This window comes from Sus scrofa, chromosome 15 (assembly GCF_000003025.6).
Source record: "Sus scrofa isolate TJ Tabasco breed Duroc chromosome 15, Sscrofa11.1, whole genome shotgun sequence".
NCBI classification, from domain to species: domain Eukaryota; kingdom Metazoa; phylum Chordata; class Mammalia; order Artiodactyla; family Suidae; genus Sus; species Sus scrofa.
Window position 1 is genome coordinate 53,693,330 of NC_010457.5, and position 24,752 is coordinate 53,718,081.

Sequence of the window (24,752 nt, forward strand, 5' to 3'; positions counted from 1 at the left end):
AATAGCTCAGTATGTATGAAAATTCTTTAGAAACTCCATTGTTATGCAGAATACAAAGTGGATAAATTATATCTTGCCCACAAGAATCTTCCAACTCAGTAATGAAGACAGTGCATTTTGGAAATTGCTTTAAAGTAGCTCATATGTCTACTTGAATGCCTTTATTGTCAGAAGCTCACTACTTCCCAGGCATGCTCATTCCATTGTTAGACATGTCTAACTATTTAAAAGTGCTTTTCTATAGCAGGCTGTAAGATACTCTTTTAAGACCTGGCTGTACAGTTCAAATGGTGATTCTCTGGTGTGCACAAATGTTCTGTCACTATTTGTTTAGACAGAGTCAGCTGTAATTGCTGGCCTGGGCTGGCAATTCTCTCTCTCCCATCATCTCTCCCATCTGTTTTATAGGAGCTAATTTGTTTTGGGGTGGGTTATTGCTGGTGGTGGTGGGTGTGTGGGGGTGGGGGTATGTTTTCTGAAGGAGAAAAGAGGAACCTGGGGAAGAAACAGAAGAGAGAGGAGGCTGGAAAACAGAGGACACTATGACATGTATTCCCCAGGCTAGCTCAGGACAGAGGCTCATGTTTCTGGGGACAGAATCACAAGCAAAAGCTCAAATGGCCATTTTGATGAAAACTTAAAAGTTGCAAAACTTAAAGGCACAACACCATGCATACTGCTTTAGAACTAAGGTGGAAAAGTATGCAGGCAATATGGAACGGGAAGACCACTTTCCATTTCTGGGAAGAAGGACCACTGCAGATGTGTCCTGAAGGAACTAAAGGGGATCGAGACAGCAGGGGGAATGTCACTGTAATTGTCAGAGAAGTGGGGTAGCTGTGTTCTCATGGCAGCACCTCTTAAGAAAGAAGACAGAAGAAGAGCAGACTTAGTTCCTGTGTGGCAGCCCCCGTGGTGGGAATTCCCAGCCTTGACCATGGCACACTGGAAGAGGAACATGGGTAACAAGGTAAGAGTCTTAATCACACCCATGTCAGCTGGTAAGCTAGAAATGGAAGTATCAACATTAATATGACCTCCCTGGTACCCTCCTTGGGGACAATGAGATGATGAATATTAATGTTATTATTAACATGATTATTGGCTATATTTATAAAACAATGCAATACTATGAGGTAAAGAAAGCATCATTATTATCATCATTTTGCAGATGATTGAAGTCAGTTGCTGAAATCAAATACTATTTTATCACTTTTCCTTGAGCAAGTTTCTTTCCTATGCTTTATTAGTAGTAAGGTACTATCAATAGATAACATATAAACTACATCCCATACATACACTGCTGAAGATACTAAATATATTATAGGTAAGTTATTCATTTCCCCTCAGAAATTGCTTTGAGAATTTCATCATGATATCATTACTAATATTTAGGAGTAACGAATATGACTTGTATTTATTTCTAGGAACATTTCCTGAAACTTGTTGCCATTTATAAGCATACCAAATGAGAAAGAAGAGGCGCTACTAGTAGGTTTCACATCAATTTTTTCTGTATCTCCTCACTAAAGAGTGGTATACATAAATATTGTATTATCCACCTCCCAACCTGGGGTGCCATGTTAGAGCATCATAAACTTTCCCCATTAGTTTATGCTTTGACTCAGAGAGAAACACACCAAATGTTAGACCAGGAAAGAATCCTAGATATTTAGTTCTAAGTTCCTAATTTTATAAATGACAAAAAGGCTCAGAAAAGTGGGTTGCCTTTCCCAGAGTCATAAAGCAGATTGTTTTCAGAATAAGGTTTAGAACTGGATTCCAGCTCTCCCAGTTCTGTGCTTTGCCCATGAGCCACAAGAGTTTAACCAAAAACCCTATCCTAAGCCTCCCTAAAAAGCTGGAAGCCTCTCAAAACCCTTGTCTGGAAGTGACAGGATACGTAACCTTAGCATGTCAGAAATGCTGGGTTCTTTTTTTTTTTTTATTTTCCCACTGTACAGCAAGGGGGTCAGGTTATCCTTACATGTATACATTGCAATTACAGTTTTTCCCCCACCCTTTCTTCTGTTGCAACATGAGTGTCTAGACATAGTTCTCAATGCTATTCAGCGGGATCTCCTTGTAAATCTATTCTAGGTTGTGTCTGATAAGAAATGCTGGGTTCTTAGCGCCTCTAGCGCTGAGTTCTCATCACAAAGGTTCCTCTTAGAAAGGAGAGAGCTGTCTGCCCCATGAGCCAGAACTGAAGAGCCTTCTATGTTGCTTCTCCTGAGAACACCATCCCCAGAAAACAAGCAACAGCTTGCTGTCTATGGCGTCTGTTTCTTTTTTTAAATTACTTAATGAATTTTATTACCCTTATATGTGTACAACAATCATCACAACCAAATTTTTACAGCATTTCTATCCCAAACCCTCAGTGCATCCCCCCAACCCCCAACCTGTCTCATTTGGAAACCATAAGTTTTTCAAAGTCTGTGAGTCAGTATCTGGTCTGCAAAGAAGTTAATTGCGTCCCTTTTTTAGAGTCCACATATAAGAGATAGCATTTGATGTTGGTGTCTCATTGTCTGACTGATTTGACTTAGCATGATAATTTCTAGGTCCACCCACGTTGCTGCAAACACCATTATTTCTTTCCTTTTAATGGCTGAGTTAATATTCCATTGTGTATATGTACCACATCTTTATCCACTCCTCTGTCGATGGACATTTAGATTGTTTCCATGTCTTGGCTATTGTATATAGTGTTGCAATGAACATTGGAGTACATGAATCTTTTCGAGTCATCGTTTTCTTTGGGTAGATGCCCAGGAGTGGGATTGCTGGATCAAATGGTAGTTCTATTTTTAGTTTTCTGAGGAATATCCATACTGTTTTCCACAGTGGTCGCACCAATTTACATTCCCACCAACAGTGTGATAGGGTTCCTTTTTGTCCACTTCCTCTCCAGCACTTATTGTTCATAGACTTTTTGATGATGGCCATTCTGGCTGGTATAAGGTTGTACCTTATAGTGGTTTTAATTTGCATTTCTTTAATAATAATTGTGTTTCTTTAATAATCTTTTCATGTGTTTTTTGGCCATATCTATGTCTTCTTTGGAGAATTTTCTGTTTAGGTCTCCTGCCCATTTTTTGATGGGGTTGTTTGATTTTTTGGTATTGAGCTGCAGAAGGTGTTTATAAATTTTGGAGATTAACATAGTGTCTTGTTTCTTGATTGTGTCATATTTTCTGAGTTACATTCTTCTCTGGCATAAGCCAAAGCCCAAGTTTGGGACATGAAAAAGTTCAAGGCTTTGCCATCATTTTTTTCTGGAGTGCATCAGTGTTGGTTCACAAAAATCCCAAACTGGCCTCAGTACAAGGAGGGTCAAGAGAGAATGAAGGAAGAGGCAGATCCCTCCTGATTAGTGGGTGTCAAATCTAATAAGCAGAGGAACTTACATATGAGGCTTGTCTTGGGAAGCTCAAGACAACAGATTTCTGGAACCACCTGCCAGAATCTGAAGAGTTTACACAGAGGCTTTAATGGCATTCAATCATATATACAGTCCAGGTGGACTCGGTTATATACTACTCTCCCCCGGCTGTACCCCTGAACTGGGTCATCGTGGGGAAATAGCAAGTAGAGTGTACATTTCAGGGGGCAGGCGTAAGGAGCCTCCTGTTGACCAGGTCCAGTTCCCAGGTCAACTGGTGGTCACATCCTCTTAATGACCTCCTCCAACAACCAGAAGAGATTTGTTTCACAGTTCAGGAACAACCCCACAATGACCCACCAGCAAAAGTCAATGCACAGATAGCTAGACAGGGATATAGCCTAAATGTTAAGGTCTAAATGAAGTTATGATGACTTCTCTTAAATAAGACAGTCACTAAGCTATAAAGAAGTTCATTAAGCTATATATTTTATTACAAAGTTCTCTGAGTGATAAGACCAAAGAAGATATTATAATGGGTCCTACAAAAAGCTGAATTTTTGAAATGAGACTAATGAGTCTTTGCATGACAAGTTATGAAGTCTACAACTCACGGATCCCCAATAGCCCTGGTATAGGTGATTTCTGAAGTCTTTTCCAATGTTTACAGGCTACATTAATCTTTTACCCTATAATCTTATTTTTAAACGTAGTCATATGCTCATTAGACTGTATATTAGAACGCATATCCTAAATTGTAAGCAACAATATAGCTTTTGATGTAAACTTTGGAGCCAAATTTCCTGGGTTCAAATTCTACCCTCAACCCTTAACAGTCATATAACCATAGGCATGTTAATTAGCCTCTTTCTTTGTGCCTCAGTTTCATTACCTATAAAATATAGGTAATAACAGCCATACCCTTTGGGAATTAAATATATTTGATTATATTAACATCATAAAGCATTTAGAAAAGTGCCTAGCATATAGCAAGTGGCATATAAATTATTATGATTTTATTCTTATTCGTTAGCACCTTGGAATGACAGCTGCCTTGGAATTACTTTTGTGTGTGTGCCGGGTAAAAGCAGTTAAGACATGTTTGAATGAATGAAGTAACCTCTGAAGATCTTATTAAGGACTTTTAATAAACCTGATTTTAGTATTCATAATAAGATATTCCCAATAGATGGAACCCCAAGCATTGATTTTTTAGGGAAGGAATCCACCAACTTCTTAGCCTCATGCTCTGGGCACATCACCCCTAAAGAACCTCTTCAACGGTCAGCAAAATAACTGGATTGCCTAATCTATCCTGGTGTGATCAGTTTATTGAACAGTCTGAACTTGGTGGGAAATGGCTTTACTTTTCTCCAGTCACTGTTTTACATATGCTGGGTTGGATTTCCATCTCTTGGTCCTTGTTTCAGACAGATCTCATAGCTTCCAGATTCTTACAGGTGTATGAAGGAGCCCTATTGTGTTAATGGTGACTGCCTTGCAGGGATTAAAGGGGTCTGGTCCTAAACCTAAGGCAGTCTCATCTCCAATTCCAAGCCTCTCGCCAAATAGCCCAGCTGGGGCTGCCATGTAGGGGAGGAGACTGGCCTGTTCCCTCTCCTCCCCTCCCCATCTTTCCCTTTCTACTTCTGGCTTTCCCAGGGTCTGAGTTGAGGAAGATTAGATTAAAGGAAAGGTACAGTTTTTGTTTGCTTAAACTTCTCTGCATTTTAGTTCTTCCTTGGTTACCTCTTTGGAGCAAACATGCAAATACTGTCACTTCTGTGAGGCTCACAGGGAGCTTCTTTAGGAGTGCTGTAGGCACTCCACGCTGCACAGCCCCCAAAGGTGATCCAGGTTTTGGCTTACCTCTTGAAATTCACCTCATCCCTAATGGTATAGCTCTTCCCATCCCAGCTTATCACTACAGTGTTCCCTGCCTCTGCAAGGGACTTTTGGGACAGGTAATTTAAAAAAATTTTTTTTATTTAAGTATAGTTGATTTACAGTGTTGTGCCAATTTCTGCTGTACAGTAAAGTGACCCATTCATACATATATATATACACATTCTTTTTCTTATATTATCCCCCATCATGTTCTATCCCAAAGGACTGGATATAGTTCCCTGTGTTTCCTGTATAGCAGGACCCCAAGATAGCTTCTGCCTTTCGCAGAATCCTAAGGCATGAGAAACTCAGACATTCTTTCCGTGCCAAATGATGACAAGGCAAGCTACTACCTACTCATTTTTCTGTCATTATAGATGTTCCATCTGGTATCCTACTTTCAAAACTCCCCAGGTAAGTAGCAGGTCCCAGTCTCAATGTCCATATACAACTCAAGCATCAAGGAGCACCTTGCTCTCTCTCCCCCTTCTACCCCTACAGTCACCTCAGGGAAGGCACAAGGGCTTCCACATTTCAGCAAGCCTCTAGCAGAGAAAAGAGATGCTAATTTCCCCTTATTCTTTTTTTTTTTTTTTTTTTTTTGGCATTTCTTGGGCCATTCCCACGGCATATGGAGGTTCCCAGGCTAGGGGTCTAATCGGAGCTGTAGCCACCAGCCTATGCCAGAGGCACAGCAACGCAGGATCCAAGCCGCGTCTGCAACCTACACCACAGCTCACGGCAACACCGGATCGTTAACCCACTGAGCAAGGGCAGGGATCGAACCCGCAACCTCATGGTTCCTAGTCGGATTCTTTAACCACTGCACCACGACGGGAACTCCAATTTCCCCTTCTTCTATGCACCCTCAATATCTCCTTGCAGCTTCCTTGCACCCTCTTAATTGGTTTGAAAGAGGTGTTACCTTCTTTTAGCTGAAGTGAGTGAGAAAATGCCACAGTCCTCCCCAGTTAAGCCAACAACTCACTGCCTGCCTGTATTCCTTGCTTCTCTCGACATGGGCTGGAGATGAGTCATGGCATAATGAGTAAAAGGGTGATGATCCTAAGACAAGCATGGTCACAGGTTAGTAAGCTCACAAAATATTGCACGGCTTATATGATCTTTGTTCCAGGTATGGAACTGGGGCAACATCACAAAATCAACAAGGAAAGCATCTGAAATATCTGTAAAGGAAAAGGAAAAGGGAAGGAGGACAATTCTTTACCAAGTTCAGTAATACAATATGAAAGAGGGGCCAAAAATTCATATTGAACAGGAACAAAAATGTCTCTGAACCCCAAAAAAGTCAGCCTACAAGAACAAATTGAGAAAATACTAAAGCTGGTAAGTTATTTTGTCTTGATATTCAAAATGCAGATGCAATGAATAATTGATTAAAATTTTATTTGATAGACTGAGCATCCTTTATTATGTTATTATGAGCATTCAATGATGTATACTATTAGTTCTGGAATTTTAGCAAAGGGTCAACTCTTTAAATAACTATTTTTCTCTTCATTAAGTTAAATTAATATACATTTCTTGGATTTTTTTCCTCTGTCCCAAGGCTAAAGTTCTTAATTATTAAGCATTTTAATTTAGAGTTTATATTTTTCACCACTTAAACTTTGCTGCTCTCTAATTAATTGTGAAAGTTCAAAACATTCATTGATAAGTTTTTGTTAGGTTGACCAGATATCAAAATGATTTATAAGCAGCTTCTTATTTATACAAGCTTAACATAGGTGATGTGTGTGTGTGTGTGTGTGTGTGTGTGTGTGTGTGTGTGTAGAGAGAGAGAGGGTTGTTAAGCCAAATGCCATATGACCAAAGAACTCCTCTTCCTTCAGACTTCGTTCTGGAAATTCTGAAATTCTACTCTGTCTCTTCAACCTGTTACTGCCTTGAAGCACTCCTACTTATATTTTTATTTATCTTTACTCCATTTTCACCTAGGAACTAGATCAATAAGATTCAGAATGGGTTCTAGATGCCGTCGTTTTTCTGTCAAGAGGCATTAAAAGAAGAGAGGTAAATTTCCACTGCTATAATTTATTCCTTCCCGGTAGCAATGCTCTCTTGCCCTTAAAGAATATCTCTATCTCTGGTCCCACCCACTCATCGCTCCTTTTTAATTTCTGTTACAAAAAATGTGGTCACAAGTGTTCCTGCAGCTCAATGTGAATCATATTTGAATTTTTCCATGGAAACACTGGTTTAGTTCTGTGCTGTTGTGGCAACCAGAAACTAACGAGTCATTAGAGGTGGCCTTGTGGATTCAACCACCTGCAGTTGTTTCTCTAGGAAATCATGTCCAGAGTTCTAGACAATGGATTTGAAGTGTTTAAAGTTAGAGACACCCTGAATTCCTTACAAATAATAGGAAGATCCAAGAAGGAAAAGCTCCTTATAAAGTTCAACCTTTTCAAACGGACGATATTGCTTTCATGTCTCATTTATTAAGTATCTTCAGAATGTCTCATTTTATGTAAAGGGGCAAACTCCCCTTGAAATTAGTTCTTGGTCCAGTGAAGAATAAGATTTTCCTTCATTTTTTCCCCATGATCTAATAAACTAATCTGCTCCAAACTCGTATGTTCTTAACATCTTTACTTTTTCCTCTAACATTGCATTTTTTTCTGCTATATTTATGCCTCAAATTCAAAACTAGGTAACAAGCTAGTTGATGGTGGATCCACTCACCTATTGTCTCTATCCCCCAACTTGACACAATTTAGTTACTCTTAATTTTGCTATGGGCTAATGTTACCTGAATAGTCTTATTTGTGTACCATTCAGGAGGAGGTTGGCTGTTTCAGATGTAAGCCATGCTTGAAACTGCCCTATAGGTCTAGGAATCCAAGAGCAGGGAGTTTAGTTGCCATTTCCATGGTTTCAGGACATATTTCAAAGGAATGTTAGAGGATTTTAAACTTTTCCCCCAAGTGATTATAAATGTGAGGTTTGAAGCTCTAGAGCAAGAGGACATTTTTTTTTTTTTACAAATTTTGTTTCTTATCAAAGGGATATATGCACATAATCCAAGATGAGACTACTTCTATATGATCTGTTAAAACAAACAGTCTCAAGATATTCCCACTTGTCATTCCCCCGGCCATAAAGTGATCCCTTTCAACTCTCTTAGCTGATTCTTTTGGTATTTACCCCCAAAATATGCTTGAACTGCTATTTCTAGGGTTTTTTTTTAAATTTTAGGCATCAACTACTAACTGTGGAAGATAAGGATTTAGCTCTCTTCTCTCCTTCTAGCTCCCAAAGAGCAGTGTGCTCCCCCGTCCCAGTAGCGCTAAAACAAAATTTTTATTAGACATTGAGTAGATATATTATCATACCTATGTATATAATTTGGAACTAAGCCATGTAATAAACTGTGATTGAAATTCCTTCCCTGCCCAATGTTTTATTTACCCTAAAGCTAATACTTATTTGTGGGGTTTTTTCCATTTACGTAACTTACCCTTCTGTCAACCTCAGATCCTTTGCTACTTGACTAAATACCCTCTCAATCCATTTATTTTCATTAGCTATTCTATCAACTTCAACTTCTTGAAGAAATAACTCCCTAAAATTCCAAACCATTCTGACCTCCACTAGTTCCCCTTTAGCCAGATAAGTCGTTTTCATCTGGAGATTTCCATTTGCTATCAAATGAAGGGAGCTTGTTCCTCTCCTGAGTTGGATCTTTCTTGGATACAATGTCTCCCTTTTTCTTGCTTCACTCATTTGTTTCATTGGAGTACAACCTTCAGCAGTCCCCCAAGAAGGAGAACATGGGGGTAAATGTTTTAAGATGGTTCTGATACTGCACTGACAGTCTGTCCTTACACTTCATTGGCAGTTTGGCTGAGTATAGATTTCTAGATTGGAAGTGCTTTTCCCTCAGAATGTAAAAGATATCACCTCATTGTTCTTTTGCGTGTTGTTTTTCTAAAATATGTAGTTATTCTAATGGCTGCTCCTTTTTATATGATTGGTTCCCACCCTACCACTCTGGAAGCATATTTTGAAATATGATAGGAGTTCCCATCATGGCTCAGTGGCTAACGAACCCTACTAGCATCCATGAGGACACGGGTTCGATCCATGGCCTTGCTCAGTGGGTTAAGGATCTGGTGTTGCCGTGAGCTGTTCTGTAGGTTGCAGATGCGGATCAGATCCTGCATTGCTGTGACTCTGGCATAGGCTGGTGGCTACAGCTCCGATTCAGCCCCTAGCCTGGGAACCTCCATATGCTTATGGTACAGAGCTAAAAGACAAAATGACAAAAAAAAAAAAAAAAAAAAAAGGAAAAGAAATATTATGATGGACCTTGGTGGAGATCAATTGTTAACAACTTTGCACATCCTCCCCCCCACCCCACCCCCCCGCCCAGACTCTTTGATCCTATACTCTTGCTTCCTCTCCACACAGACATAATCCTGGATGTTTGCTCCTTGGAGAGGGAAAAACAAGGGAGGTGTCTCTGGATTGGGAGACATCTTTTGCCTAGTATATGCCTATTCATCTTTTAATCTCAGCTCAAGGGTCTTCCCCTTTGAGACCATCCCTGGTTCAACCAACCTAAGTCAATCATTCCCTTTTTTTATGCCACTGCCGTGTCTCATATTTATCTCTATTATGGTCCTTATATCACTATATTGCATTGTCTGTCTCATTTATAAAAATTATAGCCATGGATAATGTTTTATTTCACTATGAAATATTCTTCTGATCTACAGAAGGCAGTAAATTGACTTCTTATTTTATGCTAAATGCTTTATATACTCTCATTAAATCCTTGATATCTGGTGAGAAATGCATTATAATTTCTATGTTATAGATGAGGAAACCAAACCTTAAATTACTTTTGCAGGACACAGATAAGCAGCAGCACCTGGCCCACCTGTCTCCAAAGTTAGCAGCCTTTCTTCTTTGCTCTTCAATGAAACAGTGTATCCATCCTTCCAGTTTCCTCCCTACGCCTTTGCATTGGTTTCCTAGGGCTGCTGTATCAAATTACAACAAATTTGTGGCTGAAAACAACAGAAATCCATTCTCTTACAGTTGTGGATGCTAGAAGATGAAATCAAAATGTCCCACCAGAAGCTCTAGAGACAATCTGTTCCTTGCTTCTTTCAGCTTCTGGTGGCTGGCTGCTAGCATTGCTCATGGCTGAATTGCTGAAATCTTGTTCTATTTTCACCTGGCCTTCTCTTCTCTATCAGTATCTCCCTTACGTATCCCTATTTTTTTTATAACGATTTTTATTTTTTCCATTAGAGCTGATTTACAGTGTTCTATCAATTTTCTACTGCACAGCAAGGTGACCCAGTCATGGAAACAACCTAAATGTCCATTGACAGATGATTGGATTAAGAACATGGGGGTATATATATACCCTTATGTATCTCTTATAAAGACACTTGTCAGATTTAGGACCCCTCCAGATAACCCAAGATGATCTCATTGAAAAATTCTTAATTACATGTGCAAAGACCCTTTTTCCAAATAGGGTCAGAGTCACAGGTTCCATTATGGGGACACCACCATTCAATGCATCACACCTCCATCCTCTTTTATCCCTTTGAAAAGAACAGCATTGTTTGGAAGAAAGACCTTGGCTTTGAAAGAGATGGACTTGCTGGAGTTTCCTTTGTGGCTCAGCTGTTAATGAACCTGATTAGAATCCATGAGGATGTGGGTTCAATCCCTGGCCTCGCTCAGTGGTATAAGGATCCGAGTCACCGTGAACTGTTGTGTAGGTTACAGACATGGCTGGGATCCCACATTGCTGTGGCTGAGGCATAGGCTGGTGGCCATAGCTCCAATTCCACCCCTAGCCTGGGAACCTCCATATGCCACAGGTGTGGCCCTAAAATAGCAAAAGAAAGAGATGGACTTGCATTCTAATTCTAGCTCTGCCACCGGCTGCCTGTGTGATGTTTGATCAGAAACTGAAAACCATGAGCTTTTCCTCCCTCTTTTTAAAAATGGAAATGTTTGGGAGTTCCGGGAGGATTCAGGTTAGATCCCTAGCCTCACTCAGTGGGTTAAGGATCCAGCGGCGTTGCTGTGACTGTGATGTAGTCTGACAGCTACAGCTATGATTTGACCCCTAGCCTGGAAACTTCCATATGCCACATGTGTGGCTCTAAAAAGACAATAAATAAATAAATAAATTTAAATGGAAATATTTGTTTCATAGGATGATGTGAGGATTAAATGAAGTAAATCACTTAACACATAATGGATGGGAATACTGCTCATTCTCTCACCACCTTTATAAATAACCCCTCCCCTCTCAAAGGCCAAATCATAAACTGAGTTATTCATACAAGATTTTATTAAAAAATCACTGAAAACAAAAGTTCAGTTTTTTTTTTTGTTTGTTTTTTTCCCACTGTACAGCAAGGGGATCAGGTTATCCTTACATGTATGCATTACAATTACATTTTTCCCCCACCCTTTGTTCTGTTGCAACATGAGTTTCTAGACAAAGTTCTCAATGCTACTCAGCAGGATCTCCTTGTAAATCTATTCTAAGTTGTGTCTGATAACCCCAAGCTCCCGATCCCTCCCACTCCCTCCCCCTCCCATCAGGCAGCCACAAGTCTCTTCTCCAAGTCCATGATTTTCTTTTCTGAGATGTTCATTTGTGCTGGATATTAGATTCCAGTTATAAGTGATATCATATGGTATTTGTCTTTGTCTTTCTGGCTCATTTCACTCAGTATGAGATTCTCTAGTTCCATCCATGTTGCTGCAAATGGCATTATGTCATTCGTTTTTATGGCTGAGTAGTATTCCATTGTGTCTATATACCGCATCTTCCGAATCCAATCATCTGTTGATGGACATTTGGGTTGTTTCCATGTCCTGGCTATTGTGACTAGTGCTGCAATGAACATGCGGGTGCAAGTGTCTCTTTTAAGTAGAGTTTTGTCCGGATATATGCCCAAGAGTGGGATTGCGGGGTCATATGGAAGTTCTATATATAGATTTCTAAGGTATCTCCAAACTGTTCTCCATAGTGGCTGTACCAGTTTACATTTCCACCAGCAGTGCAGGAGGGTTCCCTTTTCTCCACAGCCCCTCCAGCACTTGTTATTTGTGGATTTATTAATGATGGCCATTCTGACTGGTGTGAGGTGGTATCTCATGGTAAAAAGTTCAGTTTTTAAACATAGCCATCATTTCACTCTGCATTTTTTTTTTTTTTGGTCTTTTTAGGGCTGCACCCATGAGTGCATATGGAGGTTCCCAGGCTAGGGGTCTAATCGGAGCTGTAGCTGCCGGCTTACGCAGGATCCGAGCCTCGTCTTCGACCTACAGCACAGCTCATGGCAACGCTGGATCCTTGACCCACTGAGCAAGGCCAGGGATCAAACCCAAAACCTCATGATTCCTAGTCAGATTCGTTTCTGCTGTGCCACAATGAGAACTTCCACTCTGCACTTTTTACTCTTAGCTAGCGTCTGTTCTCAATTTCCTTGGAGCTGGTTCTGAACTTAATATAGGTAAAAGTTGCATGGCTACATAGTCAAGATAGGGGTTATTAAATATTTTTGCACTTTTCTCAAAACTAACAAATATTTAAGGGTTGTGTATTATGTGCCAGTTTATGTGCCTCAAAATATGGGTTAGTTTATTGATATACCTCATTTTTTAATCCAAAAGAATATTGTCTAATTTGGCCACCAACTTTGTTCAGCATATTTAATACTAGACTACTTTTAGCTATTTACAAAACTGGAATCTATCGTTGAGGAATGAATATTTGCAGCTCTTGGACACATTCCAAAAATGTGATCAATAGCATAGTTGGGTGGAAAGAATAACAAAAAATAAATTAGAAGAACTTGCTTGAAATTTTAGTATGTTATTACCAACTATGTGACCTAAAGAAAGTCATATAGTCTCACCAAACCCATTTTTTTGTCTACAAAGAATGATGCACATATCTGCTTTGTTAACTTTTAGAGTGTTCTTAATACATGCTGCATGTAACATCTGCGTTAGAAATACAAAGTTAAATGCGAGGAATATAGACCCTGATCCTCCCTAGTGGGTAGAATCAAAATAAAATTATATCTGAGAATGCATTTTTTAAAAACATTTAAGGGATATGCGTTACTGGGCCCCTTATGTTCCCAGTAATGATGCTCATCCTAGAATCATGGGATAATACAGAACCCAATCATAAGACTCTATTAATTTTATGATTAATGATGGGAGTAGGTAATAAATAGCATAATACAGGTAAGAGAGGTAACACAACCCAGACTAAGAGGTAACCTCCTACAAGTTTTATCAAAAAGGGCTAAATCTCACACTTTATTGCAACAACTTTCAAAATTCTCTTCCAGTTCTGCAGTCCACTCCCCTATTAGATACTCTATGCGACCCTTTAAAATTCTTATCATAATTTGTACGGGACCATCCAGAGGATAAGACTGAAGATGTTATTCTCCTATCAGACACCAGAGTTCTCTGGTGGTCTGCTGGGGTCCTGCAGCATGCAGCGCGGGCCCAGGAGCAAGTGAAACTGTCCTCTGGGTCAAGCTACAGTCTTGTGTATGCTTATTACCCAAGTGTCCTCTGCATCGTCCTGCATTAAGACTATAAATAGATTACACAATCTCATATAGCAATTAAAGGAAACACAAAAAATTCTAACTATAACCTTTCCATTAGCACAAAGGCAAATTCTAACACATGTTAAGAAATGCAGGGCACTAAATGGTAGAGAATAGAATAAACCCAAATAAGACACTGCTCTGAACCCTGAAAAGAGAGGAATGCAGACCCAACAACAAGGCAGCTCTGAGACATGCCCTGCTGACCTCAAATAGATTTACCTCATTCTAAGGCCTCTTTAGTCTCATGGAAATATAAAGCATAGTCAGTGTATCATGAGCAAGATTCACGAGGTACACAGCTAACTCCATTTCCCAGCCTTTCTTGTAGTCAGGAGCAGCCCTGTGATGAGTTTCTGGTCACTGGGCTGTAAGAAGTTACCTGCATCACTTCTGGGCCTGGCTCAGAGCACCCTTCCAGCTGGAAGGCAGATGGTCCTGGATGCCCTTGAAGGTGCCATCTCCATTAGGCCGACTGAGTTACCCAATGGAAGAGGGACACTTGACTCATCTGTTTACCCATCCAGTACCATCGTGGGACCAGGAAAAATTCTACATTTGAGACTTCATAACATTTTGGAAGCTAAGACCCTCTAAATAATAGACTCCAACAACAATTTCTTAAAAAACAAACAGAGCATGAGTTTTTAAAATATTTTGAGTCACACTGGTGTCACTGAAGTTCTAGGGAGGAAATAGAACAGTGGTTATGAGTGTGGGCTTTGCAATCAGACAGGCCTGAAATTGAGTCCCAGCTAGATGCATGGTGTTGACTGGGTTTCTCTAAGTCTCAGCACTTTTTCAGTGTACAACATTGGGATATTAATAGGTTTATTTCATAGTACTGCTCTTTATCACAGTGCCTGGCACCTAAGTGTTCCAAAAAAATTGTCCATCATTGAGTGTCTCAGCGTTCCAGGTAATTTTTAAAATTAAACTGTAATAGTCATTAGTGTTCTTATGAAGTCTTTCTGGTTTTCCTTCCAAGCAAAGGGTTGGATTATACTTCTACCCCTTAGAGGTACATGTACTCATGTAACTCACACTCATATGATTAATTTTGACCAGTGGAATTGACATGTATCACTTCCAGGTGGAAGTTTTAAGAGTCAGCAAACACTTAAAGGGCTCTTTTTTTCTGCCACACCACTGGCAGTGATCCAGCAAGTGGCTGCTCTGTCAGTTTGGATCCTAGAGCCACCCATGATGTACATGTAGCATGGCCAAGAAATAAATCCTTGGTATTGCAAGCAATCAGAGATGGTGGAGTTTATTTATTACTGGCCCCTTCTGACTTATACAGGAACACATATTCATATGTGTAAGCCAATCTTAAAAAAAATTTCATTATTTTATAGCAACCTCTAATAATAATCGCTGGCAATGGTAGTGTGCTCACAATATTCCAAGAACTGCGGTATGCTTTCCATGTGTTAACTCATCCATTTCCACAATAATCCCATGAGATGCCTGTGCTGTTCTTATCCCCACTTAGTAGGGGCAGAAGAATTAAGCAACTTGCCCAAGGTTACATATCTGCTATATAGTAGAAACCAGTTTCAAACCACCCATCTGACTCTCAATGCTATGCTATTCATCTTGCATTCTCTTATGTCCTATAGTGAATACTGTAGTGGACCTCCCAAGGCTCCTGCTTAGGACCAACGCTCTGGTTTCAGTTGTCAGAAGCACTGACTGCTGGTAGGCTGGCTGCAAACACAGTCATCCCTGGAAATCTCCCTCAGACAGAGAGCTGCCTCACCCAAGTGAGGCCCCTTCCTGAAGGACTGACAGAGACTGTTGCCATCTGCATTGAAGTGCAACTTCTTCCCTTGCCTCTTCCTAATTTTCTCACTTCCACTCTTCCTCACAGCATTCCCAAGTAAACTTCCTTCATGTGAATCTTGTCACCTCAGAGTATGTTTTGCAGGGAACCAGAACAACGATACCTCCCTCTTTACTCCTACCTGTGTCTTGGAACATACACAGACTACATGTTAACTCCATGCACGGTTAATTGCCAAATGACTCACAGACCGTGCGACGTCATCATCAGGCTGCCTGGAGAGGATGGGAAGGATAAAACTTCTCACAAGTTAATGGAGACATAGACTCTTCTACTTTCTCAATTGAATTCATTTCTCACAAATGTCACCTGTAGTTATTTAGATCCAAGAAAACGTCAAAAATGGAACTACATATTTGTATGTAACAAATGATAGTTGGTCTTTATTATGACATTTATTCACACTTGTACGTAGAAATGGGAAATTGTCTCAAGGTTACATAACTCATGAGCTGGTACTCTTCATCTCTTTCATGAAGACAGATGTTTTGGGAGACTAGAAGCCATGTATCTCTGTTGTACCAGGTGCTGCATATCACCTTGTTTTAGTTATACATTAGAATACTATTGAAAACTCATGACTCAAATTGATTTTGATTTCTAAGAAATGATGAGGAGAACCTAAAATTTAACCCATTCATTTTACCATAATTGAGTATTTCTCAGAATTTAAGCTCTTTCTCATTATCAGTTGTCTATATTTACAGGTTGTAAAACTTGAAATACACAAGATTTTCACAGGTGTAGGTACAAAACAGGCCAAATTATAAAACCAAAAGAGTTTAAATGAACCTATGTAATTTAAGGTAAATATTATTACCTGTTTTACCTTGGTAGTGTATATTGTGTGTATTGTACATTCCACTTTTATATCTCTATAAAGACAATATCTTTCCTACATATTAATGTAGGTAAATAGCTAATGTTATACAGAGTTCAGGAGGAATTAGATTATTAGATTTCCTCCCTTGTGGATTGTCTTAATCTGCTGAGGCTGCTATAACAAATACCATGGAATGGGTATCTTAAATAATAGAAACTGATTTCTCACAATTCTGGAAGGCCGCAATCAGGGTGCCAACATGGCTGGGTTGTGGGTTGTGCCCTTTTATTGGTTTGTAAACAGTATCTTCTTTTTGGATCTTCACATGATGGGGGGGCAGGAAGCAAACTCTTTGTGTCTCTTGGGGTTTTTTTTGTTTGTGTTTGTTTTTGTTTTTTGTTTCATTTTTTTTTTGTTTTTTGGGTTTTTCTGTTTTTGAGGGCCGCAGGTGTGGCATATGGAAGTTCCCAGGCTAGGGATCTGAGCCGTGTCTGCAACCTACACCACAGCTCACCACAACTGAGCAAGGCCAGTGATTGAACCCACATCTTCATGGATACTAGTTGGGTTCCTTACTGCTGAGCCACAGCAGGAACTCTCTTGTAAAAAAGGTGTTAATCCCATCATGAGGGCTCTACCCCCATGAGCTAATTACTTCCCAAAGGTTCCATCTCCAAATATCATTACATCCGCATTAAGACTTCAACAAAGGAATTTAGTGGGGAGACACAAATATTCAATTCTTATTTTTCACACCTAATCAAAGAAGTACAAATTATGCAATCAAAACTTAAAACTGAGTAGTTTATATTGTCCATAGAATTTTAAGAGTTTAAATCAGAATGGAGCTTGCATTTACAAAACAGGTAACAAAGCCCTTTGTTACCATCATTTCAAAATGTAGATAAGAATTGTATTTCTTATTGGCTGCTTTTAACTTTGTTGAAGGTACATTAAATTATGTTAATGCGTCAGTGGGGATATATTTTGCCTTCACTTTACTACCCATTGAACAATTGCTTTATTTTTACAGAATTACAGATAGGAATGGAAAATAGGCACCCCATAAACTAGAGAAGTACTTGAGAGTAACCCCTTGGAATAACCAAGGAAAGAAGAGCTAGAAAGAGTGGAGGTATTAAATTATAGGATATTTTCAGAGAAATACAATGTTTGAAAAAACTGCAAGTGCCTGAGACAATTCAAACTAATCGATGAACTACCATAATAGTGGTTCTTATGAGATTTGGTTTAATGTCTAGAAGAAAATTATCTAAAATTAGCATATCAGTTATTTGCAGGTAAACAGATGTTTTATTTCTGCAGCTTGAGGGTGTTCAAAAACAATTTGTTTACTGAAATAACTTATAAATCTTCCTCCAGCAATCTTATTTTATTTTATGAATTAACCTGGATATATTAATGCAAAGTTTGCAGAGTTCCTGTTGTGGCTCAGTGAGTTAAGAACCTGATATACCTTCTGTGAGAATGTGGGTTCGATCCCTGGCCTCGCTTGGTGGGTTAAGGATCCAGCACTGCTATGGCTATGGCATGGGCTGGCAGCTGCAGCTTTGATCCGACCCCTATGCTCCAGGTGTGGGCTTAGAAAAATTAATTAACTAACTAATTAAAGCAAAGTTTGCCACACACTCCCCTCCTGGGTGCCGCACCTTCCATTTAGCTAAGCCACAAATCTGTACATTTGTGGTATTAACTGCTAGCCTTCTCCCTCATCTTTGTTATCTGAAAGACAAGATTATGCTTTTTCATTTAATAAGTGCTGCTTCTATCAAAATAAGTTTTGTCATTAAAATACTTAAATATTACTATCAAAATATTTAATCATAAACAAGATTTGAAAAGACTGTCTAAATAGAATATGATATTTTCCCGACTATATTTTACATCTTATGAATAGTTATTTGATCCAATCTTAGCATTGCCGGGAATAGAGTTGTTCAGAAGCAGGGTGGACTCCTAACAGGGACAACATCTCAAAACTTGTCCTTGACACTCGGCCAGGCACATTTACCACCAGCAATCCCTAAGACAGAACAAGGAAGAAGAATCATCACTACAGACAGTACGTTTGGTTAAGAGGATATGTTAAACAGAAAAATGATTTCTGTCTTCAAAAGAGTTAAAAAGGAGTTTCTTCTCAAAATAGTTATTAACAGTCTTAAACCTCATTAAATGTTTTCAAATGATTACAAATTCTCAATTTAAAACTGGGCAAGCCTTAAAGGTTTTTATGGCTGTTTAGAAAAGGCAATGATCAGCTCAGTGTGTCTTCATGTAGCTAAGTGACTCCTCATAATTATTCAAAAGGATGACCTGGTTCAGAACTTGGGCTCTGGAGCCAGAGCATCTGAGTTCAAATCTTGACCTCACTACTTCCTAGCTGTGTGACGTTGCCATTAGGTCAGTGAGCCATTTACCTTGTGCCTCAGATTCCTCACCTAATAAATGGAGATGATTACAGTTACACCTACCTCACAGAGTTATGAAGATTCAATGTATTAATACATATAAAGCAATTGGAATGATGCTTAGCACAAAATTACCTACCCAGTTTCATCAGTTAATTTTTCCATATAGAAGCTAACTTATAAATTCCCCCAACTTTGTGTCCTAGTTTAGATTCTCATATAATCCATTATGTCGACATGTAATGTTGTTAAAGCTTCCTACCATTGAAAAAATGTGTATATAACATCTGGACATCAAAAAAATGAGGTGATTTTGTTAAAAGTTTGGTACTGTAAAGAATTGTGACCTACTTTCTTTTGGTTTGTGAAGAGCCCAGCCTTTCGTACCTGAAGTTTTTTAGAACATAAGAAACATCACACTGAGTTGCACATTCTCTCTCTGATAGTGGTACCTAGAAGGCAGCCCCAGGGATAACCTAGCTTCCCTCCATATGACCAAACTAAAGCCTTCAGGAAGGTACACCAATGATGTTGTATTCCTTCCCTTGGACCCATCAGGCATCTCTCATTCATTTACGCCAATCTTTAAATCACATGCCATTTTTAATCTATCCCAATCTAGATGGGTGAGAAGCTAAATACATGTCTATTTCTTTTTATATCTAACCTGAAAATTACACTTTTAATCTTCACTAAGCACCTTTTTGTTCTAATTCCATAGATAAGGAAATAAAGTATAAAGCCATGGCGGATATTTTGACTTAATTCCTAGAGAACTTTATTAATCTGATAAAGCCTGTAGGGGTGTTTTTGTTTTTTTTTTTTTTTCTGAAAATCCAGTTATGCTCATGATTTTCCTTATTCAGATCAGTGAATTCTTCACCTGACCAATGAAAATGCTAAGACATTTGCAGTTCATTATAAGAGAAGAAATGGATATTTCCTGAGCATAGTTTCTTATTTTATTTGCTACAAATTGTCTATTTGTACATCAATATACTCTGATTAGTTTGTTTATGCCCTTGAGATGTTACATAATTAAGTATATAAAATGACTTATTTTTACTTCCTTAAGGTATATGATAACTAGATTCATAAATTTAAATTTTAAAGACTCAGTTTCATTTAACATGGATTCCAGTATTCCTGTAAGTAAATAATAAATAGTATTTAATACCTATAGCTATACTTTATATCTGCAATGGAGGAAAGCTGGTTAACACCTTTCCATTAATTTTAAAGATGTGTTTTTTTAAAGATGTGGTTTTTTATATTCACAATATAAAACAAGCAGCCCATCCACCACTTTTTTCCTTTACATGCATAAATCAAATAAATAGAGCTTTAATACATATTATTTAAGCAGAGCATTATTAGGCCATACATTTTTTTTTCAAAATCTTGTCTTGAAGATAGTATGACAAAAGTTATAACTCTACAATTATACCTGAGGAATTCACCAAGGAGAAATGGAAATATATGTCCACACAAAGACTTGCATGTGAATATTCATGGCAGTGTTGTTTTTTATTAAACAGAAAGTAGAAACAATCCAATGTCCATCAACTGGTTGAATGGTGAAAAAAAATATGATCTATCCAAGCAACAGCACACCATTCAGCAATAAAAAGACCTGCTATGTAGCACAGGGAACTCCATTCAATACTGTGCAAAGAATCTGAAAAAGATATGTACATGTATAACTGAATCACTTTGCTGTACACCTGAAACTAACACAACCTTGTAAAACAGCTGTACACTAATAAATTTTTTTAAAATAGTAATGAAGTGATGATACACGCTACAACATAGATAAGCCTGAAAAATACTATGCTAAATGAAAAAGAGCCATATGCAAAAACCATGTATCACATGATTCCATTTATAAGAAATGCCCAGAAAAGGGAGATCTGTGAGATAGAAAGTAGATTAGTGAGTGGTTGTCTGGGCCAGGAGGTAAGAATGATAAGGGGTGACTGCAGATGGGCCCAAGGGATCTTTACGGGGTGCTGGAAATAATCTGGAAGGAGATTGTAGTGATGGTTGTTCAAGTCTGTACATTTACTAAAAAATGATTAAATGATACATTTAAAACAAGTAAATGTGTGGTATATAAATTACACCTCAATAAAGCTGTTTAAAAAAAGATAACATGGAACATCTGAAAATGTCAAAGGGTCTGGCTGACTTTGTTTCCATTAGCACATGTACAGATAGGCCTCAAAACTGCCCCCCCAAGGGCAGTATACAGGTGATTTTCAGTCACATACTTGACCGAGCAGGAAAAAACACACATGGATTTCAAGTTTACAATGTCCCAGTCCTATTCTCTTCCCAGATGTTGTGATAAGAGTCAGTTGCCAATAAGGATAAATATATTTTATATAGTTAGCTTAGAAATGTGGTTTTTTAAGTATGCCTATATCCTTGTATATTCATAAACAATTTTTGGAAGTTATCTAGGAAACATCATAGTGGGTACAACTGGGAAATGTAAGAGGATTAAATAGGGGGAAAAGGTTGTGGATTCATTCTTGTTATTTGGTAGCTTTTTTTTTACTGTTTAAATGCTTTATTTGTTCATGTACTACTTTGGTAATTTAAAAATGTTTATAAAAAAGAAATTTGTGGTTTTTTATAAAATGCTTAGTATTAGTAAAATTATAAATGATGAAATAGATACTATAGTAATGATGCCTATATATGTATACTTTCAGTATTTTGTTATTCATGTCTTTTTATACTTCCTGAGGAAAAATGTTTTCATTAAAAAATTTCCTACAACAATTGAGCAAGTGCAGCAACATCAGGTATGATTTAAATCTGCATACCACTGCATTAAACAGAGATGACTTTAGCGTGATATTTTGCAGTTAATTATTAAACTATATTGCTTCTTAGTGTCCTTTTTTCATTTTTTATTTTTTTGGCCGCACCTGTGGCATAAGCAAGTTCCTGGAGCTAGGAGTTGAATCAGAGCTGCAACTGTCAGCCTATATACCACAGCCACAACAACGCCATATCTGAGCTGCATCTGCGACCTACGCCACAGCTTGTAGCAAAGCTGGATCCTTAACCCATTGAGTGAAGCCAGGGATCAAACCCATGTCTTCACGGACATGATGGTGGGTTCTTAAACCACTAAGCCACAATGGGGAAACTCCCTTCATGTCCTTTTTTAAAGTCAAAAGTATTAAATACCATGGGATAAATTTTACCTAAGTTTGGTTTTAAAACTTATTTGCCAGTCTTAAATAACAACAGTGTCACATGCACCACTGTAACTGCTCTAGATGTATCAACTCATTTAATCCTCACAATAACTAGAAAAGGGACATGCTATTTAATTGTCATTTTCCTGATGAGGTTACTATATATGGAGAGATTAAGGAACTTGCTCCATTTCACACAGCTGATAAGTGGTAGAGCTTGGATTCAAACCCAGGCATAGATTTCAAGGCCCACGCTCTTATCCATGACACAGCTGTCTCTTAATGGAGGTATGTAAGGATAAACTAATATTGGACTTACATTAGGAAGATGAAAAGTGCTCTAATTATTCAAACAGTTTTATTATCTATTCAGTTTTTAAGAATGGGGGGACCAGGGAAGAACTGCAGTAATTTACTTAAATAAGCCAGAAAAACAACATAAAGTATTATGCACTTAAGTTGCAGGCATTGAAAAAAAGGTCGCTTAACATTGAGAATCATTGAGAATCATAAATGGCAGCCCTAGAGGAGAATTTTTTAAGGAAAAATAATAACTAAGATGAGTTTGCTCTTGAAAAGAGGAGAGAGTCCTACCACACAAAAGAAAGAAATTATCTCATTAAGAATTTTTAATACCAGGACTTAATTTAAGGAGGCTCAAAGAAACAGACAACTGAAGCATTACATTTAAAAATGGCTATTTTAAATTATATCTCCTAAAATGGGGTTATATTATTTAAATGTAACTAAGAATAAAATAAAATTTTTCTTTACTGTTGTTATGTTCTCCCTATTTCCATCAATACTTTCGACAGAGAAACACATACAAGATTACATGGAAGCAGTGGACTGACAGCTTCTATCATCTAGCAAATATCACAGCTCACTTTACCTGGCGGTTCTTGTGAATATGCTCCATATTCTGCTGCAAGTTACTCTCTTTGTGCCTCAATTTCTCAGTCTTTGTATATCCATGAGATTGTTTCAAAAACCTATAACTTGCTTAGTATAAATCTTAAAAACCTTACATGAAAGCTAGTTGCCATGCATAAAGAATTCTACCCATCTACCTATATAACCCCCAAATATAAAAATTATTACATTTAGAACGCATGAGCAATGAGGTCCTAGTGTTTAGCACAGGGAACTATATCCAATCTCCTGGGATAGACTATGATGGAAGATAATATAAGAAAAGGAATGTGTGTGTGTGTGTGTATGCGTATGTATATGTATGTATGTATGTGTATATATATATATGACTGGGTCACTTTGCCATACAGCAAAAATTGGCACACTGTAAATCAACCATAATTTAAAAATTAAAAAATAAAAATAAAGGAAAAGAAGAAAGAGAGAAATAAGGAAATCAAGAAAGCAATCCAGCAGTTTTTCTCTCTCATAAGGGCATAAGTCGTCAATGTAACAATACATTAATTCATCACTTCAGAGATACTAAAAGGAACTACAGAAAGGTTTTTATGAGGCATCTTATGACTGTCTCAAATGGCAAAACAAGAAAGCCCAATGAGTATGAAAGTCATTTAAATCAATGTCCCTGAGTCTTCTAGCTTCCGGTATAGAATCCCCAATGCCATTAAGTCCAATCCCCATTTCAGCCATGACAGTAAGTCTTGTGTGCTGCTATTGCTGAGGATTTGCAGAGCTGAGCAGAATGGGAATCTGAAGGAGAAGTAAAATCACCCCTACCTCCCCCTTTAAACCATAGCTGCTGCTGAAGTGGGACCACCACACACTGTCTAAGCTTCTCCCTCCTTTCCTCCAATTTTACCCCACCTTCGACATCCTCCCAACCTTAATTAAATTAAATTTACACATAAGGATATTATGTGTAAAACTTTAACTGATGATTTAATGATTAAAACTTTAATAACTCTTGGGAGTTCCCATTGTGGCTCAGCAGAAACAAGCACGACTAGTATTCATGAGCTGCAGGTTCCATCCCTGGCCTTGTTCAGTGGGTTAAGAATCTGGCGTTGCTCTGCACTATAGTATAGCTCGCAGATGAGGCTCAAATCTGGTACTGCGGTGGCTGTGGTAGGCCAGCAGCTGCAGCTCTGATTCCACCCCTAGCCTGGGAACTTCCATATGCCGCAGGTGTGGCCCTAAAAAAGAAAATAATAAAAATAATTCTTGAACACGGAACATAGACTAGAGAATAACTTCAAATTTTATGTCAGGCTTTACTGTTCAAAAAAATTTACATCCAGGCCACAGGAGTTTCTTCCTACCAAATCCATCCTTACTCAGACTTTGCCTAAGACCCTCCTCTCGTGAGATCTTTATTCTCTCTTTTCCAGTTCCAGTGACAACTAAACAAAGAGCACACATTTTTAAAATGTGGAGCACACATTTTTAAAATGTGGTTTTCTCTAAATTGATCTCTAAAGATCAAATTCTTAGTCAGCCCTCTATCCCCCATCAATTTTTGCAAATTGAGTAGTAGAGAGTACAAAGTAGTGGGTTCATGATCATATTAAGTCTACTTTCTTTCCTCTTCAAAACAA

At 38.3% G+C, this 24,752-nt stretch overlaps 1 long non-coding RNA gene across 4 annotated transcripts; it reads left to right on the top strand.

The window, feature by feature from the left end:
• LOC110257189 lies at nt 457-23,394 on the top strand. Of its 4 annotated transcripts, XR_002339469.1 has the most exons (5): nt 457-970; nt 1,428-1,491; nt 6,411-6,622; nt 7,235-7,309; nt 15,537-23,394. It is a non-coding gene; the product is annotated as an uncharacterized LOC110257189 (long non-coding RNA). The 4 variants fall into 4 exon arrangements; XR_002339470.1 differs by lacking the exon at nt 1,428-1,491; XR_002339468.1 differs by lacking the exon at nt 457-970 and having other exon boundaries at nt 980-1,491.